The sequence below is a fragment of the Ascaphus truei genome, chromosome 11, assembly GCF_040206685.1.
Source record: "Ascaphus truei isolate aAscTru1 chromosome 11, aAscTru1.hap1, whole genome shotgun sequence".
Lineage (NCBI taxonomy): Eukaryota > Metazoa > Chordata > Amphibia > Anura > Ascaphidae > Ascaphus > Ascaphus truei.
Window position 1 is genome coordinate 44,367,725 of NC_134493.1, and position 20,886 is coordinate 44,388,610.

A 20,886-nucleotide genomic window follows, 5' to 3' on the forward strand; every position below is an offset into this window, starting at 1 on the left:
AAGGTCACGTTCAGCTGACCGAAACGTTGGATGCAGTGCCTTGTATTTTCTATGTGAATACAGTTTTTTGTACTTACCTGGCTGTGTGCCGTCTCCGTTTTCCGGATCCACTTGTGGTAAATATCTATTCTACTTGTGCATATGGGATAAGCATCAGTTTATTATAAGTTCAAAGTGCCAACTGCCCCTGTTTTATTTTATATTTAATATATATATATATATATATTTATTTATTGTGTGAAAGTTTGACATACTGCATATAATATTGCCTGCTGTTCCATAAAATAAGACAGATTTTTTTTTGTATCTGGTGTATGCCAGTTTTGTTCTCAATGTATCATCTCTTTCTAAATCCTTCACTGCTCTCCTGTCCATAGATGCCCAGTACAAATTCAATCATAGAAATTGATTTTTTTTTTAAAGCTTTCTTTTATTGTACTTTTATATGCCTTGCCTGTAATGCAACAATTAATAAGTATGGTGAATGTAAGAAAATGGCAATATATAATGCTGCAGTAAGCACAGAGCTGTCTGCAGTCTATTGCCAATAAAATTCACCATTGGAAAATTGAGTTTCTATAGAAGAGAAGCTGAATACAAAAGTTTAATGTCATCTTATCACGCCCGCAAGGGCGGTGTTTCAGAAATGGTGCCTTTTTGCAGGAAGACAACGTTTACTGTAGGTAGGGTTGCCACATGTCTTCTCCAAAAATACTGGACACAATGGTGCTTGACACACACACATACACACACAAACACACACAGACACACACACACATCTCTCTTCACTCCATGCTGTTTCTCCTCTCCCTGGGCCCACCTCCAGGCTGCTGACACCTCCTCCTGATTGGCTGAATTACCCAACAGCAGCCAATCAGAATGGAAGAAGCTGCCCAGGCTCCTAGCAGCAGCCCTGCTCTCCCCCTGCTCGGGAAAATCCCATGGCCCCCCAAGCCGGTCAGGTCACTATGTCCAGAGAGGTGATACCGGACACATACATGTACAGTATTATCTCTCATTTTTTACTGGACAGAGTGTCCAAACACAGGACAGTCCGGTGGCAACCATAAACTAGGCCCCAGCTCAGGAACCTAAGCTGGAAACAGCTCGGTTTAATTGACAACTGGCGAGCAACTGTCTTGCACAATAAGCGGAGTTCTTTCATCCTTAACGTTTTTCTAAAGTCTTACACAGTGTGTAGTTCCCTTTTTGTACAAAAATAGGTACCTTACATCCTCTCTCTCTGCCATCCATTTCTCGTTCCCCTCCAACTTCTGCCTCCCCCCCTCTTTCCCCCTCTCTCCCTCTCCCCCTCTCCCTCTCCCTCCTTCTCTTTTTCTCTCTTCCCCCCACCATTTCTCCTTTGGTTGGTTTTTGACTATTTTCTAAAAGGGGAGGAAATGGTGTTTCTGGCCTTGAGCTTCTCAAAGGCCACAAGGAGGCATTATCCTACTTCCTCTTTTTCTAGAACGGAGTCGTATCACCAGACTCCTTCATTCGACTTACACGGGCAGAAACAAAAGGAGAGGATTTCTTTATCTAGAGCCCAAAAGCATTAGCAAATCCCTCAATTATTTTTCCCTAGTATATATTGTGCAAATCATTGCACGTGCAAGTCATTATTTATAAAACCCTTTATGAAAAGGACCAATGGTCATTCTTATGAGATAAGCAAACAACTTAATTCATGAAATACAGTGGATACAAGAACTATTCCATGATTTGGTACTGTAACCTACTGGGTGGTATATAATAGATGTTATATGTATGTTTGTATAAAGCAATTTGGAAACCGTTAGGTGATCCTGACATTAAATAATCTGTTTCATGAATGTCTCCTATATTAAAAGCCGCAGTCCAAGCTGTCGTTTTTTATTTATTTTTTCCACTCTAATATGTGCTTCAATCCACACAATGATAAGTAATTAGCTAAGGTGCCAATAGATCCCTTCTTCTGTGATCGATCTGGGAAGATTCCGCTCGGGGGTTCACTAAATGGCTGCAGAGGAGTATTGACTCGGTATCTGTGACTTTGTAAATGGTTACTACAGAAACAAAAAAGGCTTGTTACATTACAATACATTAAAAATGTAATTAAGAGTTGTTGTTTTTTTCTTTAAATGCTACAAGTATTTCTCATAGTAGAGAACTAATTTATTTAAAAAAAAAAATACATGTAGGATATTGCTTGGTCTGCAGCTTAAACATTAATTTTTACTGAGTTTGGAAGCCTGGTGGGTAAGTTCAAACGTCAGGCCTTGTAATCGCAACTGCAGAATGTGGTGCGTTTAATACCGGCCGCAATTAAATTGCATTTCCCAACCAGAAGAGACAAAAGGTGCCGTGGGGCTTAATGTGCTGCCCAGTGCACTCCCGACAAGAAAGGGATTGTGTGCGCGAGTAGGAACTGAAACTGCTGCAGACAGAAATGGACCAAATTAAAAGAAACAGTTTCCTCAAACAGAAAGCCCCAGTGTTACCCGGTCAGTGGCGAGCAGACATATTTGCATATTGATATGACTTCCCATGGCAGGTGGAAAAGCTGTTCTCTCAAGTTTTTTCCAAAGCTCAACAGCACAGGAAAGAATTCCGTTTTGTTGTGAGCTTCATACCTCTAGGACAGTGGAGCTCAAGTCCAGTCCTCAAGGACCCCCCCCCCCCCCCACCAACAGGTCAGGTTTTCAGGATATCCCAGCTTCAGTCAAATACTGAGCCTGATTAAGCCACCTGTGCTGAAGCAGGGACTGATTGAGTCACTTATGTTGAAGCTGGGACTGATTGAGCTACCTGTGCTGAAGCTGGGTTGGATTGAACCACCTGTGCTGAAGCAGGGACTGACTGAGCCACCTGTGCTGAAGCTGAGACGGATGGAGCCACCTGTGCTGAAGCTGGGATATAATGAAAACCTGACCGGTTGGGGGGGCTTGAGCACTGGACTTGAGCACCCCTGTCCGCCTATTAATAGGATATTTTGTTTAAGATTTTTTAAATCCCCGTCTAACAATGGCGTACCTTTTCCGGATCCACTCATTGTGGGCACGGAAATTCTCCCCCATAATAAAATGTGTCAATTCTAAAGGTTTCCAGAAACTTTTCCTCTGACTGCCCCCACTGCAAGATATTTAATAAAAACACATTATTTTTCCTTGTAAGTAACAAACAGCGATAGAAAATAAATACTTGTGGTCGTCGGACACTACCCTGCAACTGGTAATACTTTACTCATAAACAGTTGTTTTTACCTAAAGCAGATCACCCAGCATCGGGCACAGTGCACTTTAGTTCCTCGGTCAATGTGAGATATAGGAGTTACAAGCACGTGAGAAGCTCCTATAAAGGCACCGTAACACGTGCAATTTATTACATGCAAAGATATGTTTAGCAATAAAACACATCCACGTTTGGATACTAATTAATACTGTATATACATAAAAGTAGTGCTGACTTCTCAATAACCTGCTGATCATTTTTTAAATGACTCACCTTTTTTTTTTAAGCTGGGAAATGTAGCAACTACATTAAATTAGCTGACGCTTCCAAGCAGTAACCATTAAGAGATAGGCACTGACGCGTTTCACAGCTCTCTCACACACACACACATGCAAAAATAAGTGCGTATGATTTTAATAATATAAAAAAATAGGTATAGTACCTGCTACAAAGGTGCAGTTGGAGGGTAAGCTAAATACAGATGCAGCCGCCGGTATCCGACCACTTGCCTGGGAAAATCTGTGGCTATCTCACAGTAACTCGTGAGATGGTGCAGAGCAGGCGGAAATGGCTCATCGGATGAACATAGCGGGGATCCCTATGTTTGAATGGGACTCGCAGACTGGTAGGATTTCCCAGGCAAGTGGTCTAACATCAGCGGCTGCATCTGTATGTGTTCACTAGTACAGCGTGCAGTGCCTACTTGTGATTAATGTCAAGCATTGTAATCAAGATTGCGCAGGCACCTTCACAAATAACGTGGCGTGATATTCTGCATCTTGCTGGGCATTTTGCTGCGTCCTCCATAGTTACAATGCAAGCTTCTTTTTGCTAGATGGGAGCATGCCGTGAAGTCAAAGGCAATCAACAAGTGGGTGACCCCCTAACAATAAGATGGGGAACATTGATGACCTACAGAATAGCACAATATACTGCAGGAATAACGTGAAGTGGACAATCAAGGCAAAATATCACATACTTAGATAGGTCAGGCGAAGGGCAGAGATACATCTTGAAAGAGACTAGAGGATGTTTTTGCAATTCAGCACCATGTCACATGATGGCACTAATAACATTCTCTTTAATTGATGGCTAGATTATTTTAGAAACTGCAACATAAATGATTAAATCTAATTCACTTTTACAAAGCTGGTTGTTCTCCAATAATTTACATTGTATAAGAAGCTCAGAGTAAAATATACTTACTTTTGCCACAGTGTTTCAGATTTGCAGGTGGGAAGATGGATTCGTACAGAAGGAAGGATGTCCTCAGTGGGTTTTCACACGTGCTTGGAATAGTAGCTCATGAATTTCAGAGTAACAGATAAGGCTATCAGGGACGCTTTTATTTTACACCTAAAATGCTGACTTGGAATATAACTGACATTGTATTTTACGCATTTCCGGTGGTGATACAAGTACACTCACCTTAAAATGCTGCTTGCAGCAGGTCTGGAAATAGAAGGCTTAGAAATGCTTGGTATTTAAAGGCAAAGCTCGGCTGAGATGAATTACACCTGGGCTGGAATTGCTACCTCCACATAACAATACAGACTTAGCCTTCTAATTGCAATGTGAGTACATAGGCGACATATTGGTACAACGATAACGATAACGATTTGGTGACAATTTCTTGAATTAGAAACTTAAGGAAGGTTAGAGGCCAAAAAGGTTGTGAGTTCCTACAACTCGGACTGTGTACAGCTGCTCGCAGGAAAGAAAACCCCCTGTGTTAGAAATCTGTGAGGAATATTGGCTACCGTACTGGCCTTCCTCTGGGCAGTATACTATATGAATAGGGGATAGGAATTTTAGATGGTCAAACGTCCCAGACCGGAAGAGAAGAGAAACAAGGTGGAGGAGAGAGATGGTGGGGAGAGAGGAAGGGAAGGTGGGGAGAGAGGGAGGGAAGGTGGGGAGGGAAGGTGGGGAGAGAGGGAGGTGTTGGAGAGTGAAAAAGTGGGGAAAGAGAGAAGGTGGGAGGGAGAAAAGGTGGTGGAGAGAGAGAGAGAGAAGGTGGGAGAGAGAGAGGGAGAGAGAGAGAGAGAGAGAGAGAGAGAGAGAGAGAGAGAGAGAGAGAGAGAGAGAGAGAGAGAGAGAGTGGAGAGAGAGAGTGGAGAGAGAGAGTGGAGAGAGAGAGAGAGAGAGAGAGAGAGAGAGAAGGTGTTGGGGGGTGAGGAGAAGGTGGGAGAGAGAAAAGGTGTTGGGGGAGAGAGAAAGTTCAGAGGAGAGAGAAGGTGTTTGGGGAGAGACAGAGAAGGCTTGGGAGGATACAAGGTGGGGGGGAGAAAGAAAAGTCACGGCATAAACAAATATTCCCGCACATTCCTTTATCTCCATACTCCTCTCCTGAGGTATTGTATAATTTGCATGTGACAACTGTATGTAAAAGTATCGAAACTCTTCCTTTTCACCGACCAATTTCATAACATTCCAAATGGACGCCCTGACAGCCACAGGAGTTTAACAAACTTGAAATAATTATTTTGGCCCAAACTTCTGACTGGAAGCAAATACTCTTGTTTACATTTTGCTCAAGGGAACAACTTTGGTGCATTTCCAGTTAGTGTTTTAAAATCCGTATTCACTGTGGAGTAATAGACAAGCTAATAAGAGTGGGCAATGACTTACTATAAGATTTTCTACAAGTTTGGAATATAATTGAATGGTCTGTATCACTGAAGCTATGCAGGAATTATAGTGCTTATATAAAGACAGGGTCTGCGCTAGTCATTAAACATATTAAATAGTTGGAGTGGCAATAAAGAACTCGCAATATTGATTTTTTTTTAACTGTGCCTCACCTAAAATGACATTGGCTAGATGCACTGTTCCAAATAGCCAATCATTCATATTTAAAATGTAAACTACCGAATAAGGTTTCCTGCTATTTCATAGGTCTGTGAAGTTATCTTTGTCTAGAAGAACATACCAGTAGTTTACAATTTGTAAATATATATATTCTTTCATGTCCACGTGTGAAAAAATTTAATCTTTCGTGGTATTCTTGAGAAACCATAATAATGTATTTATCAGTGCACTTTTATGCATTGCCAAATAAAGCAAACCATGACCCTAATCTTAATTGGAAGGCTGTAGTCTGTATTTGTTGTATGGGGGGTAGCAATTCTAGCCCAGTGTTTAGCCTGCCTTGCTGCCGCAGACTGATTAATTAATCACAGCTGAGCTTTGCCTTTATATATCAAGCATTTAACATTTGCAATCTCTAGGTCCGAAATCTAAATGCTAGCCCCACACTCTGTCATGTTTTCAGTTACAGATGAAGTCTGCGGAGCTGAATTGTGTTAATTTCATCTCCGGGGACCCCCTGCTTCCAGCGATACTTACCTCCGCAGGGGGTGCCAGCATCTCTGCAGCCAGGGAACGTGTGTGCCTAACGAAATGGTGGCTTAAAATGTCCAGCATCACACTGGTCAGTAGGAAGCTGTGACGTCATGCCTTGTGACTTCCTATTGGGCCGCGAGACCTGGACATTTAAACTTCTTCCCAAGGCAGCTGCACCGCCTCATTACTCCATTCCTCTGTTGCTTTAAAGCAAGAAAATTGCCCTGCAGTATTTGGAATTATCCAATAATGTAACTTATATAATGAAGATAAAGATAATGCAGACTACATGAGTGACCCCAGCTTGTACACACAATACACCTCTGACATTGGCTCACCTCTACCCATTTGGCAAAGTTTATAATGAAGTCCCATCTGGTCACCCAAAGACTAAGAGACTGTTGATCATCTTGGGACTTGAACTATCTCAACTGGATGTCCAGGACTCCACTTGTTTGGACTCATTTGGCGCCGATATCTCTCTTTGTTTTATGCCTTTTTTCCACAGAGATACCGGCACCAACTACGGAGGTAAGTGTCTCTGAAAGCAAGGGGTCCTCTGAGCTGAAAACAACGCGGTTCAGCCACAGTGACCCCCTGCTTCAATCGTAGAGCTAATAAAAGATGTAGTGCAAGGTGTATTTCTGCTTTAAATGGTGTAACCAGACTATAAGATATCTGTCAAGCCCGAAAAGACTTGACTTGGCAGTGAAACACAAGTAGCATGTGAGTGGAATGGGCTCACTGCTCATACATATATTTTAACCATACAATTAATTTACACTGTATCCCTCTTCTTTTGTTTTATGATCTGGAGAATTCCTGCTACATTCATCATGTTCCAGACCAGATCATATCTGATAAACTCCTGAATATTGCTTCCACCATGTGAGTGGCCACTCACAGCATTTTAATCCATTTGGTTACACATTTGCTCTATGTTCCTTTTTCTTCTTTTTCATATGTTTGAGGGGAGTTTGCGCTTTTGAGAGCGAGATCCCATTAAACCAGCCCCTGTATTCCAGGACACAGCGGTCACTGGAACTCGCCAGAGGGTGCACCCCACGGACACCGACCCAGACCCGGACTGTGGGAAAGAGCCCCTGATAACAGGTACCTCTCTGGACTTTGGGGTGAGAGGTTGGTAAGAGGCCTATCCTCCCAGCCCTGCAGATAGGCACTGTGAAGTGTGAGTCAGCCCTTACACAGGGATAGGATGTTTGTTTATTTATGTGCTGCCTTAAAGATGTAATGTTTGTAGCTATGGGCTTAATAAATACCAAGATGCATTTTCCCCAAATATGTCTCCTTGGTAGTAGTTCTGCACATGCCTCCTACACTTACAATGGAAAAACGTACCTGTTTCTTGAATTAGAGAAAACAAAAGAACAGTTCCTACGCTCCTACCAAATTGGGCTAAGATATACTGGTGTCCTGTTTACATTTAGAACCTAAGTCTGTGTGACAAAGGAGTCATTTGGTTGCATCGTTTGATCAAAATATGATTCACGCCTGCTGTTTCTTGAATTAACTGGTTCATTTACAATAGTTTTTGTATCACTGCTTTCATAGGGTAGATCTAGAGCCCCTCTAATAATAACCAGACGTACCAGTGGGGTGGGCACACCCTTTTTGTGTGTTTTGGTGGGTTCCTCTCTCGTCCAGACCGACCCAGTTTCAAAACTATATGCATTAACACCTAAGATTAATTGTTGTTGGATAAGGGAATAATGAGGATGACTTTACACTGCGAATGTCAAACGCTGACAAGAAACACTACGAGTTAGAAGGATTCTGAATGCAAAATTCAGATAGCCCAGCAGCAACCGAAATTGCTTGAGGACCCACGAAAACTTGATAACCACAGAGGAATTTGCTGACACCCCATTCTAAATATGGAAACATGCAGTAAGAGTCTCACTAAGAAAATGAAAGATCCGCATCCAAAATGAGAAAATAAAATAATTCAACATGTAACTCTCTCAATACCAGTGGCCAAAATCAGAATATTTCAAATATTTGCAGTTCTGCTAATTCATGGAATCTCTCAGCCCTGTGCAACCTCAGACCCCCATCAACCATTGGAAGACTTTCCCTTTCTGATCAACATCAAACGAATCCTGTTCTCAGACATATGCTGAAATGAAACCAGAAGCTTCATCTATACCCCAATAATGGAAAACAGTCACACACTATTATACAGTTGGTACCTCAGTCCACAACAATAATGTAATACACTAAACAGGTTTGCCTTTATTTTCGGCACTATGGTTCATGTACTCCTGTAAGGTAAAAGAAAAAAATCCAAAGAGGAGTTGCCGGTGCACTGCTGATACAAAGAGCAAAGCTGGAACGTAATGACCAAAGGTTTTATTGATCTTTAAAAAACATGAATGTTAGTAATGACACCAACGCGTTTCACACGGAAGTGCTTTATCAAAGAGTGGTGAGTAATCACACGGTGTGTCTAGATATAGAGCCGCCTAACTTTGTCAATCAACAGGGAGGCAATCCGGCACGTAATCAAACACTGCCCAGGTGTTAATATGCAAATGGAGAAGGAGAATATAAACCAAGGCACACCTTGTGAGAAAAATCACCCTGATAATAACAAAGCGAAACTATTAACAATGGTGATACAAAATCACTGCAGAACGATATGTAGACAACAATTATATAAAAAAATATAACGTTACCGTGAGTTGTTTCATTCTACTAGTGGTTTTATTTTCGGTTTAAAGAACAATCTTTTTAATTGAGGAAGCTTTGCTCCCTTCTTCCTTTCTAAAAATGAATAATGTCTAAATCTGTGCAAAAGATGAGGAACAACTTTTCTGACCATATATTAAAGGCACACCCTGAGCCACAACGTGACACACACATCAAGGTTTAGTAAGATGTAGCCCCCCCACCCCCCGCCCCCGGTGGGAATGGGAGGGCATGAGGGGTTCTCCTTCCATAGATCTTCAGATGTGGCAAGACTCACCATCTCCGGTGCCGTGGCCGAAGAAGCCAAAGTCCATAGCGCCGGAGACAGTGTCTGCTGCGATCATGCTGTGGCAGATCTATCCTTCCAAATGGGACCCCACCCTCAGTTTAGGGTGGGGGGCTCCTGTACCTTCAAATTTTTCATGCTTCGACCTCAGCATCTTTTTTGTACTCTCAGAATGGAACAGGGAGTCATTTCTTTGCTGAGATTGATAGGCTCTTTACAATTCTTTAATCACAGACCTGACTGGCATCCTTCATCCCTCCCATTATATTTTGATACTTGCTTTGCGAAGCTTGTTCCAACTGACAACCAGATTATTCATCTCATATTATATTTGTCCTTTTTGATTATAGTACAGTTGAAAAATGCAGGGAAACAGTTTCAGGCGAGGAGAATCCGGCTTGTGCAGCCAACACAACATAGACAAACACATTCCTTCAAAGTGCTGGTCTCCTCTAAGACAGAGATACAAGGTAGAGCAGGTGAAAGGTCCATGATAGGACCTGAAACTTTGTCTTGCCACTGTTCTTGGCTGGCACATTGAATGGTGAATTGCATTGTGAACGTGTGAGTATCTCTATCCCAGAGGAGACCAGTACTTTGAAGAATTTGTTCATCCTTTTTGATTCTGTAACATCTGAAAATGTTTAAATAAACACAAAAAATGGTAGCATTTTAGTAGTATTTTCGTAGCAACATTTTTGGTAAATGCAGGTCAATGTACTAAAAAGTTATAGTATATGCTAACAGGATAACGATGAGATCTCATGTTACATAGTTTACGTAATACTGTATGATTCTAGGGGTTTAAAGATCATTCATGCCTTGCACCTGAAACACTGTAACCAACAAAATGTCTGTCTTTCCTCACATAAATAAAGCTATATAGAGTTGAGGTATAGTGTTAGTCCTAAAATGACCTTGTCGATGCTAAGTGACTGAGCAAACATACCTTTGCATCATGGTCATAGCCACATCATCTCATTTTATGACTTCATTTCATTAGCATGTTGTAGGCAGACTGTTTAATATATATTTCTTTACATATTGGATTGAAGCAGGAGCTCTCCGCATCTGAACTGTGTTAATTACAGCTCCGGGGGGGGCCCTGCTTTCAGAGATACTTACCTCCGTAGCGGTGCTGGTATCTCTGCAGTCGGGCAACTGTGTGCCTAACATAATCGCGGCTTTAAATGTCATGGGGGGCAATAGGAAGCCATGACGTCATCAGTTGCGGCTTCCTATTGGCCAGCGTGACCGGGACATTTAAACTTCACAGGGATACCGGCGCCCCCTACGGAGGTAAGTATCTCTGGATGCAAGGGGTTCTTTGTAGCTGAAATTAGCGCTGTTCAGCAACGGGGACCCCCTGCTTCAAACCCGTCATTAAAAAAGAATGAATCATTTAAAATGCAATGCAGGTCCGTTCTGCGGCTTTAAGCAACCTATGGCAGATTCACAACATTATCCTTGAATGTTGATTGATTTTCTTTCTTAGTTCAGTCAATAAAATAAATTAATCAGAGACTTGGAGATGTAAGTGAATGTCACCATAGTTGAGCATTGTAATAAACGAGCCATTTATTTAAAAAATTATTTGCTAAAGCATAAAAGAAAATGTTTTTATACAGAGGGTTTTATGTAATGGGCCACTGTGATTTCCCAATGAAACTGTGCCTTACATGTGATTACGTTTGAATGCACTGCGCATAATTCTGTACCATGGCTATTTTTGGTAGGCTAACAATATTTTTCCCTGGACAAACGTCGTGCATGCGTGACCGGCAGACGCCGGCCAAAAAAACCGGGACATTTTGGGATACCGGGACAGAGGACAAAAAAAACGGATCTGTCCCGACTAAACTGGGTCACCCTAATTGTAGGTCACTGTCCCGGCTATGTAGAGATTACATCTATTTTTTGGGTGGTCAGGGCACAGAGATAAATAATTTGTTCAAGGTCACATGGCGCTGGCAGTGGCGGTCGGGACATGGCCTGCCCACTTTAAGGGCAGACGCTGCCAACGGATTGCTCCTGCTTTCATATTCCAATCTTCTATATTACGATTAAAAGTCCTCCCCTTTCATATATTATTTGACTTAGTCATAAATATACTTGAAGAAAAGTCCTTACGAGAGGTGGGGAAACGGACCCCATGTAGTGGAAACCATGGTTGGCTTTTAGTTTGGCTTGTGAGTGTGAGAGAGACTAGATACACTCATTATAATGTAACCTCTATTATTAACGGGGACATTACATTATATACTTGAACACTAGCTGCGCTTTTTTTTACGCACGAATTGTTCCGTCTTGTACAGGAAAAGATTAAGGTTATGAAACAAAGCTGTACGTTAACTTCTTATTTATATCACAATTGGGCTAATAGAGCTATCGTCCAATTTGGAACGCACTATTGTGAAAGTATCCTTACAAACAGAAGCCAGCAGCATGGAGAGATTCTCAGACAACACTATAACCAGAAAAAAATATATATAAGTGAGCAATAAATGGTTTAACCCAGGGGTGGCCAATTCCAGTCCTCAAAGGCCATCAACAGGTCAGGTTTGAAGGATATCCCTGCTTCAGCATAGGTGGCTCAATCAGTGGCTCAGTCATAATGACAGCCACTGATTTAGCCACCTGTGCCGACGCTGTGATATCCTTAAAACATGACCTCTTTGGTGGCCCTTGAGCACTGGAGTTGGCCAATCCTGGGTTAAACGAAGAAGAATGTTTCCATATGTTTTCTGGGACTGATCCTGTCTTATCATTTATCAGCACTCCAAAAGAATCGTGTGGTTTTTACTGAAACCCAAGCAAAGGGTTAACCAGATTTTAAAAAAAAGAAATTCAAATATGAAGCATATTTATTACAGATAGAGCCATGGGGTGCCAATGTTTCGGACCCTAGGGACTTTCTTCATGTAAGTGGAACGGATATTAGAATTATGTTTTTTTTTTGGTAATGCCATCCGGTTAACTCTTTGCTTTCCGTAATGTGACTGACCTATTGGGGTAGGCTTCTTACTGTAAGCACCTTTTGCCTTTTTTTTCCTATTTATTTTTGTATAAGTGAGCAAAGAAGGGTGGAGAGCCGGGTTGGTCTTTTCTTCCATGTAGTAACACCGGAGGGAGAGGCAGAAGGTGGTACTGTATGATACCTTTTATTGGACCAACAAGAAGTCGAAATATCTGATGAAGGACCCCGAGAGGTTGGAAAGCTTTTAACATATCAACTACTTGTTGGTCCAATAGAAGGCATCATACCCCCTCCTCCCTCTCCCTCCTGTGTTAATGCATAAGTGAGTTGCACTGAGATCCAATTGTACTTATTACAGAAACCCAGCACAATTCCTCAGCTTCTTTATTTTCCTAGACTTTATTCTTCAGCAAAATCTGTCAATAGTATAAATGATGTTAAGAAGCCTGGTGCGTTACCTGCCTCTCTCACATGTCTTTGATGCTGTATTTAGTATGGAGGATCATTTCATGGCGGATCAGACAAGGCTGTGCACATGGGGTGTTTTATTTTTTATTTTTAAGTTAACTTGTTTTAGGAGATTTGATGGGTTGGAATAGCATAGCGTTTTACCAATGGTAACAGGGCCCATGCTGCTGTTTAAATAGCTTTGAAAGTAGTCTTAAATGAATGTATTCCGATAAAGATATAATGTATTGAGGATCTAGCCATTCTATAGAACAGTGACACTGACATTTGCAGAAGACAGCTCAGTGTAACAGTGTAACAGGGTGTTAGAGCTAGACATTTTTTTAAAGTCTGGTTTCCTGTACGCTTTTTTTTCATTTCCCTTTCATTACCCCTCCTAGTTTATGACAGACACACACTTTTTTTTTTTTTTTTTAATTTCACACATTTGTGTCCGGTTTGTTCTCTGTGTAGCGTACACCCTCCCCGATTCAGATGAATATCCGACAGGTCGTAAGTACAGGTCCACTCTCTTGAGACTTCGGAGATATTATTCAGTGCAACATTACACAGAGAAGACGGGAGATCAGTTGGATTCTGACCACACACAAAACATTGGTCTGATTGTTGTGGTGGAAAAACAAACAAACATTGAATAAAACATCCCCTGAAGGTAAGACCATTTATGTATCATTATTGATAACCTCTTCATGGAATTCATCATGTCTTTAAAAAAAATGTTTGTCCTTTACACATGTAAAAGTGGACACCATGTCCATATACAGTACTTCTTTGGTAATTAAGTTATCAGTTGTAGGATTGTAAACGCTTGCATGATCTGTTAGAGCTAATCAGTTTTTCTGTTATGTGATGGGATTCGAATACTTAAATCACCAAAATTAAATATAAATAGAACACAAAAATTTGCAGAAAGATCAATGTCTAGGCAACTAATACAGACCTTATCTCAGAGCATTTGACTTGTAGAGAGGTCTATAGCTTCTTATGCCAACGTAAACCTTTATACACTTTGACGTGAATGGGAACCAACATATAATGTATACATAACATTACTGTGTCTGAGCAATGAGGTTACACTCTATGCTTCAGATGCCAGATATTAACAGGTGAGGAAATTCCTCCACTTCAAGCATACAGTACTCTCTCTAACAGCAGGTTCCTGTCATTATCGGGTCCACTCTCTGAAATGTATGTTTTTTCCCGTAGGAGAGTTATTTATTTTATTTATAAAAAGGTTTTACCAGGAAGTAATACATTGAGAGTCTTGCTTTCAAGTATGTCCTGGGCACAGAGTTATGATAATACATTGTAGTATGAGACAGCATTGGATAATGTGTCACTGGGGTTTTTTGTTTGCATTCCTCTCTCGATCAATATACTGTAAATATAAATATAGGATAAAGTTTCGGTCGCCTAAATTTAGAATAGGTTGAACTTGAGGGACATATGTCTCTTTTCAACCTCATTTACTACAGCTGGGGTGCGCAAACTGGCGGGGCGCGAGATTTTCTTGGGGGGGGGGGACGCGGCGGTTACAGAGGTCCCGCGCTTCCCCGTAGGCATTTAAATTAAATGCCGGGGATCGCGCGAGGCCTCTGTAACTTTACTTACCTTAACTTTCCAGCGCCGCGTTGCCATGGCAACGTGATGTCACATGGCGCCGGAGCCAAGCGGTGGGGGAGGAGGGCGCGAGCTCTGGGTGAGAGCAGGCAGGAGAAAGCAGGGAGAAGACTTTGCGCACCCCTGTACTACAGTATGTAACTATGTAACCTCGTCTACTACTGTATGTAACCATGTAACCATGGTTGCATTAAATGAATACATCACATTTACAGATATTTCATGGACAGTTAGAGATAATATATAATTATGGGCTTGTGTAACCGTGGGGAGAGATTTCTATGGCAGACTCTTCACCATCACCTGGGCTCAAGTTGGAGCCAACACTTAAATGCTGATACTGCTGCGCCCCCCGAGAAACGTGTGTAAAACTGGGGGCAGGAAAGAGATTGAGATAATTCACTGGCCCATACAGTAAGTTATTCAATCTTATTTGTCAAAAGCCATTTTCCTCCTCAGAGCCCAGATATTCCTGGGTCCCGTTGCAGTAAATGTCATTATCACCATGGGCATTTCGGAGAGAAGTGCAAACCATTCTATTGCAAAAGTGGCAGGGTTTTTTTTTTTTATATAGAAAATCAGCAAAATGAAAGCAAAGTGAATCTGCGAGGTCACAAATGCATACGTCTCAGTCTGGTTATATAGACATATTGGCTGACCTCGGGAATTTATACCCAAATGTTCAGTAATTGCCACAAAAAAATCCCACTATGGGGCCTATGCAGAGAGCAGCGCTTTTTAAAATTGGAGAGGGGAATAAAAAGGAGGTTTAATGGAGAGTTTTATTCTCCATATGCAGAAATGGGCGAAATCCGCTATTTTTTAGCATTACTGCACGTGGAGAATTGTAAATGAGGAGATGCGCGCAGCTGAAAGGGAAAAAAAAATCGCGCATTTTTTTTTTCTCTATAGCCGGCGAGCTCCTGCTTCTTGACAACTTTAATTGGCAGAGAAAATTGACGAAAATCGCGCCAAAAACAGCCGCTAGATGGCGAGCGCGCCTTTCTGAATTCGGATATTTTTCAGACTGGCGAGATATAGTTTCTCGCCAGCCGCGCGGCGAAATTTTGAAATAGAAAAAAAAATGGCGCGTTTTCCATAGCTCGCCATTTTCAGCTGTTTTTAGCGCGATTTTCTCCGGAAAATGGCGAGATTTCAAATAGCGCTGCTCTCTGCATGAGGCCCTATGTGTTATATTATTATGTCACATGTATTACTGCTGTGCAGCGCTGTGTGCGTGGATGGCGCTATATAAATAAAGATATACATATATATGGACAAAAAAACAATTAAGTAGCGCTACGGGTGCACTTACATATGTGTAAAGCAGTGAATGTGGGAAACAATGTACTTAGAAATAACTGAATATATATGAGGCAATAATTGCCACTAGTGATGGTGAAGGAGCCTTATGGTTTAGCACTACGGTACTTGGTAAATATGGCATATTGTAGTGCAGTGCCCGTGATTATGTGACTACCTTCACCTTGAGGATAATCATCTTCCTGAATTGACATGGAAGAAAATGACCTGAAGTGGGAGAATCTGTAGGACTCTTTCACCTAGCTCAGGAGTGACCAACTTCAGTCCTCGAGAGCCACCAACAGGGCAGGTATTAAGGATATCCCTGCTTCAGCACAGGTGGCTCAATCAGTGGCTGTCAAAGAATGAGCCACTGATTGAGCCACCTGTGCTGAAGCAGACTGATTGAGCCCCCTGTGTTGAAGCAGGGATATCCTTAAAACCTGACCTGTTGGTGGCCCTTGAAGATTGGCGTTGGCCACCCCTTGTTTCAATGAACATCGGTTTGTCTATTACTGAAGTCTGTGAATGGGACACATTTAAACATTACTGTATTTATTTTTGCATACAGTAAAAAAAAAATTGTACTGTTTTGCATTTAAGTATTTTGCAAATGATTCTCTTCTTGCAGTTATCAGTTAAAGGAACACATTATTTCCATATTCTGCTTCTAATCTGAGACCTGATGCAAAGATGGTTTTTCCTTCCTCTTTTGTGTGTGTGTGGGGGGGGGGGTGGGGAAGGAGGGAGGAAGGGGGGATTAGGGGGGATCTCAGTCTAATGAGTTTTGCTAAGGAATTAAATATACAATATAATATTATGACAAATAAACTTATAGCAGCATTTCCACAACTTTTAATACTGCATGCGAGTCACATAATATTGAATTACTTTTACTGAAAAATACTTGTTTTCAACCACTCACAAATTACATCCACGTTTTTTACCACGTGTGAGACTTTGTGCAAGATCTCTGTAGCCACTCACAAGCCCATCGCAATGAAAATACACAAAACAGTCCACATGCCAACTGATTGTAAAAAAAATAATGAGATAGAGGGAAAATGCAACATTTTGGGGCATATCACGTCATGATATATAACAATAAAAATGTTCTATTATCTGTGTATGGAGATGCAGCACGGCAGCCAGGAGGTTAACCAGCATGGCAACCAAGAGGTTAACCAGCACAGTAACCAGGGGGTTAACCCGAAAATGGTGACCTGCCTTGCACTGGTAGTGTGGGTGTTACTCTTAATATAATCTAAAAATCATTAAAGTTGCGGCAGAAAGCTCCAAACACGCAATTCGCAGCCCAATGCTTAATACGGTAAATCACTGTTGCGTTGAGTTTAGGCGCATTAGGAAGCAGGATAAATGCATGGGTTGTGAGATTAAATTACTGCCGAAACCTTTTGCTGCCAAGTGTACTTGCACCTGCAATTAGCCACTCATGTACCTGACTCTACTTGAAGAGGAAGCACCTACAGATTGCCCAGCCTAATATGTGTACTATATATGGACTGTTTTATGGACATTTGCTTCTTTTCATTCTTTTCAAATTACATCTAATACTCAAACACACCCGCAGCCCCCGCAAGCTCAGAACCCAAACCCAGCACACTATACACATATATACAGTGGTTGACAAATCACCAAAAAATCTACTCGCCACACAAAAAAATCTACTCGCCACCTAGTACCAAACGTGTGCTGCTTGGGCCAATATTTACTCGCCCGGGGGTTAATCCACTCGCCCGGGGCGAGCAAATGTATAGGTTTGTCGAACACTGTATATATATATATATATATATATATATATATATATATATATATATATAAAAAAGGTTCCACTCCGGAACCGAAATGTCGGATTGGGCAGGCTGTTTTGTATTGATGCCCAATACAGTCTTTTTTGCCTATACTGATCTGAGTGCAGTCTTCCTTTACCGGACGTGAGAATGGTAATGTTGTTCTATTATTATTATTAGAGACTGGCACCTGTTGATGTTTTTTAGTACATTGAGTGCAAGCTGAAATTTGTTTTTATATATATATATATATATATATATATATATATATATATATATATATATATATATATATATATATATATATACAAATATAACTGTATGCTCATCTGCATGTCTTAGGCAGGTCTGCAATATATATATATATACATATACACACACACACACACACACACACACACACACACACACATATATATATATATATATATATGTACATATATATATATATATATATGTATATATATATATGTATATATATATGTGTGTGTATATATATATATATATATATACACACACACACACACATACATATATATATATATATATCTATATATATATATATATATATATATATATATATATATATATATATATATATACACACACACATATATATATATATGTGTGTGTCAAAAAGGAGTGCTGCCGAGATTGTGACCTGATGTATATAACAAAAGACAAGAAGCATCAGAGCTGCATCCAATCAGACTAATTCTATAATTCTATACGTATCTGTTTTTCTTTTCATAAGTGAGGGTCATTTAGTTAAATTCTTTTGCCAAAGCATTGTAAGCCTGCTACCACGCCAAGGTATCCCCTCCTTTAGCGAGTCCTAACACTACTGTACCTGCAAAGGCTCTCCTATGCATGTACATCTCAGACTCCACTCTTAGCACAGATGGAATCTCTCTTTTTCGTGCTATTTATCTGTTTACCATAATTCCTGTGAGAGACTTTCTATGTACCTGTGAAAACTGTATATTGTTTTGTTTTTTTCCGGCTTTCCCTTGGCATCCTTCTCGGGTAGATTCCATAGTAGGTGACAAATATATGATGTCATAAATATGACAAAAATATTTCAATTGTCTTATTATTGTCCCAGATATCTATAACAAATGCAATCCTTTCATTAAAATGTGTACTAAACATCGGGTGGCCAGATTTTCAGATGCAGAAACTGGTCACATTAAAAAGTGATTTATAAAACACTTAAAAATAAATATTATAGTGGCATTTGTCTAATAGCGTCCCGCAATCAGGCTGTATTATTGATTTATTTCAGTTTCCTCACATAACACGAACTCTCGAGTGCAACAAAATAATGGTTTGGTTTATATTAATAAATTGTTTAATTAAAGTCTACCAATATATTACAAATGTTTTTTTTTTGTTTCATATACAGACCCCAAATTAGTGATACTGTTCACACTTGGATATTTTAGGGCTGAATGTGAAAGGTACACACTAATATTTCCAAGGCAAAACTACCCCCTAACATAGTATTGTATCCACTAAAAGTAGATACTTCCTGCAGGCACAATCCCCGAGAAATTCAAACATCGATAGCATGTTTCCCACCAGATAAAAATGTCTCCCTGGGAACCTTTGGTAAAAAATATCAAGGCCACTTACTTTAACACAGGCTTTACAGTATCATTTATCATACTCGTCTAGTATGAGTATTATTAACAATACTCTATGTCAGGGGTGGTCAGCTCCAGTCCAAGGGCCACCAGCAGTCCAGTTTTAAGGATATCCCTTGCTTCAGCACAGGTGGCTCAATCATTCTGATTGAGCCACTGATTGAGCTACCTGTGCTGAAGCAGGGATATCGGCAAAATGACTCCCTAGTATAACAATAACCTGTTAAAGTATATATATTTTAGAAAACACAAGCTCAGTGTAATCATGGAAGTAAATGCTATCGCTCTGGGTCTCCTGAGTACACTGATACTGCCCCCGACACTGTATGTATAGATTTACAAACTATTTTAGCAAACGGAAGCCCTACTGTAGATCAGCAAGACTGTGTAAGGCTTTTTGGCAGAGATCCACAAAAGGGTGTTAAGTTGTAGCACACATTAACTCCCATTGATATTATTTATTTATTTATACAATCTTTACCAGGAAGTAATACATTAAGAGTTACGCTACGTCAAGTATGTCCTGGGCATAGGAGTTAAGATGACAAATAATACATGGTTACGAATACATAGTTCCATAAGTGAACAGGGTATACATTATATACAAGACATTGCCTGCACAGTTAGAGATAATATATGTTATAGGCATATGTAACAGTTGCAGACCAGATTAAAATGTGAGAAAGCCATAGTTTTGAAAGAACTTAGACTGGTGGCGGCTGTGAGAGTCTCCGGTAGATTGTTACAGTTTTGGGGTGCACAATAAGAGAAGGAGGAGCGGATGGATACTTTGCTAAACTTTGGGACCATGAACAGTCTTTTGGAGTCAGATCTCAGATGATAAGTGCTGCGTGTGGTAGGGCTGAGGAGTTTGTTCAGATAGACGGGTACCTTGCCCAGAAAGTATATGAAGGCAAGACAAGAAAGATGAACTTTGCGCCAAGTGATATGAATGGGAGCTGAGGTGTACTAAAGCCTATCATCCTTTTGTGCTCTGGGACTTGATGCCTGAATCTTTTAGGGCAATAATGTTGTTGGAGCGTGATTTCTGTGGCTGTGCTGTACCCTGAAAAGTGGTACTTGTAGTGTGCATATAAGTGAATTTTCTTCTGGGATGCAAACACATTGCACCCCTCACTTTTCATGATTCACTTCAATTCACAGTTGCACCTATTTACTGATAATTATCGATTGGAAGTTATTATTTTTCCAAATTGCAATTTGTATGATTTAGTCGATCACTCCCTAATCCCTGTCTTTTTTCTGTGCTGTACCCTAGCAAATCATACAGCAGACCAAAAGTTTCACTTGAGCTTGGTGTTGGTCCCATGTGCATATTTGGTCATGAGACATCACCCATCTGATTAATATGCAATCAACGAGGAATCGTTTGCCAAGCTTTGCACTGTAGTTTGTAACATGTGTAGCCTGAGGCTAAGTCCCCGCTGGCGCTGAGCGCGCTCATGCTTGGAGAGCGCTCCAAGCGTGAGCGCCGGGTGTCCTCCGATTACG

At 40.7% G+C, this 20,886-nt stretch overlaps 1 protein-coding gene across 1 annotated transcript in view; it reads left to right on the top strand.

Annotated features, from left to right (window-relative positions):
• The first annotated feature begins 13,423 nt into the window (after positions 1-13,423).
• Positions 13,424-20,886, top strand: part of CARD11 (caspase recruitment domain family member 11) — an 87,945-nt gene continuing 80,482 nt past the window's right edge. Inside the window, exon 1 of the mRNA XM_075565977.1 lies at positions 13,424-13,647. The gene's annotated coding sequence lies outside the window, so the exon portion shown is untranslated. The remainder of the gene's footprint in view (positions 13,648-20,886) is intronic.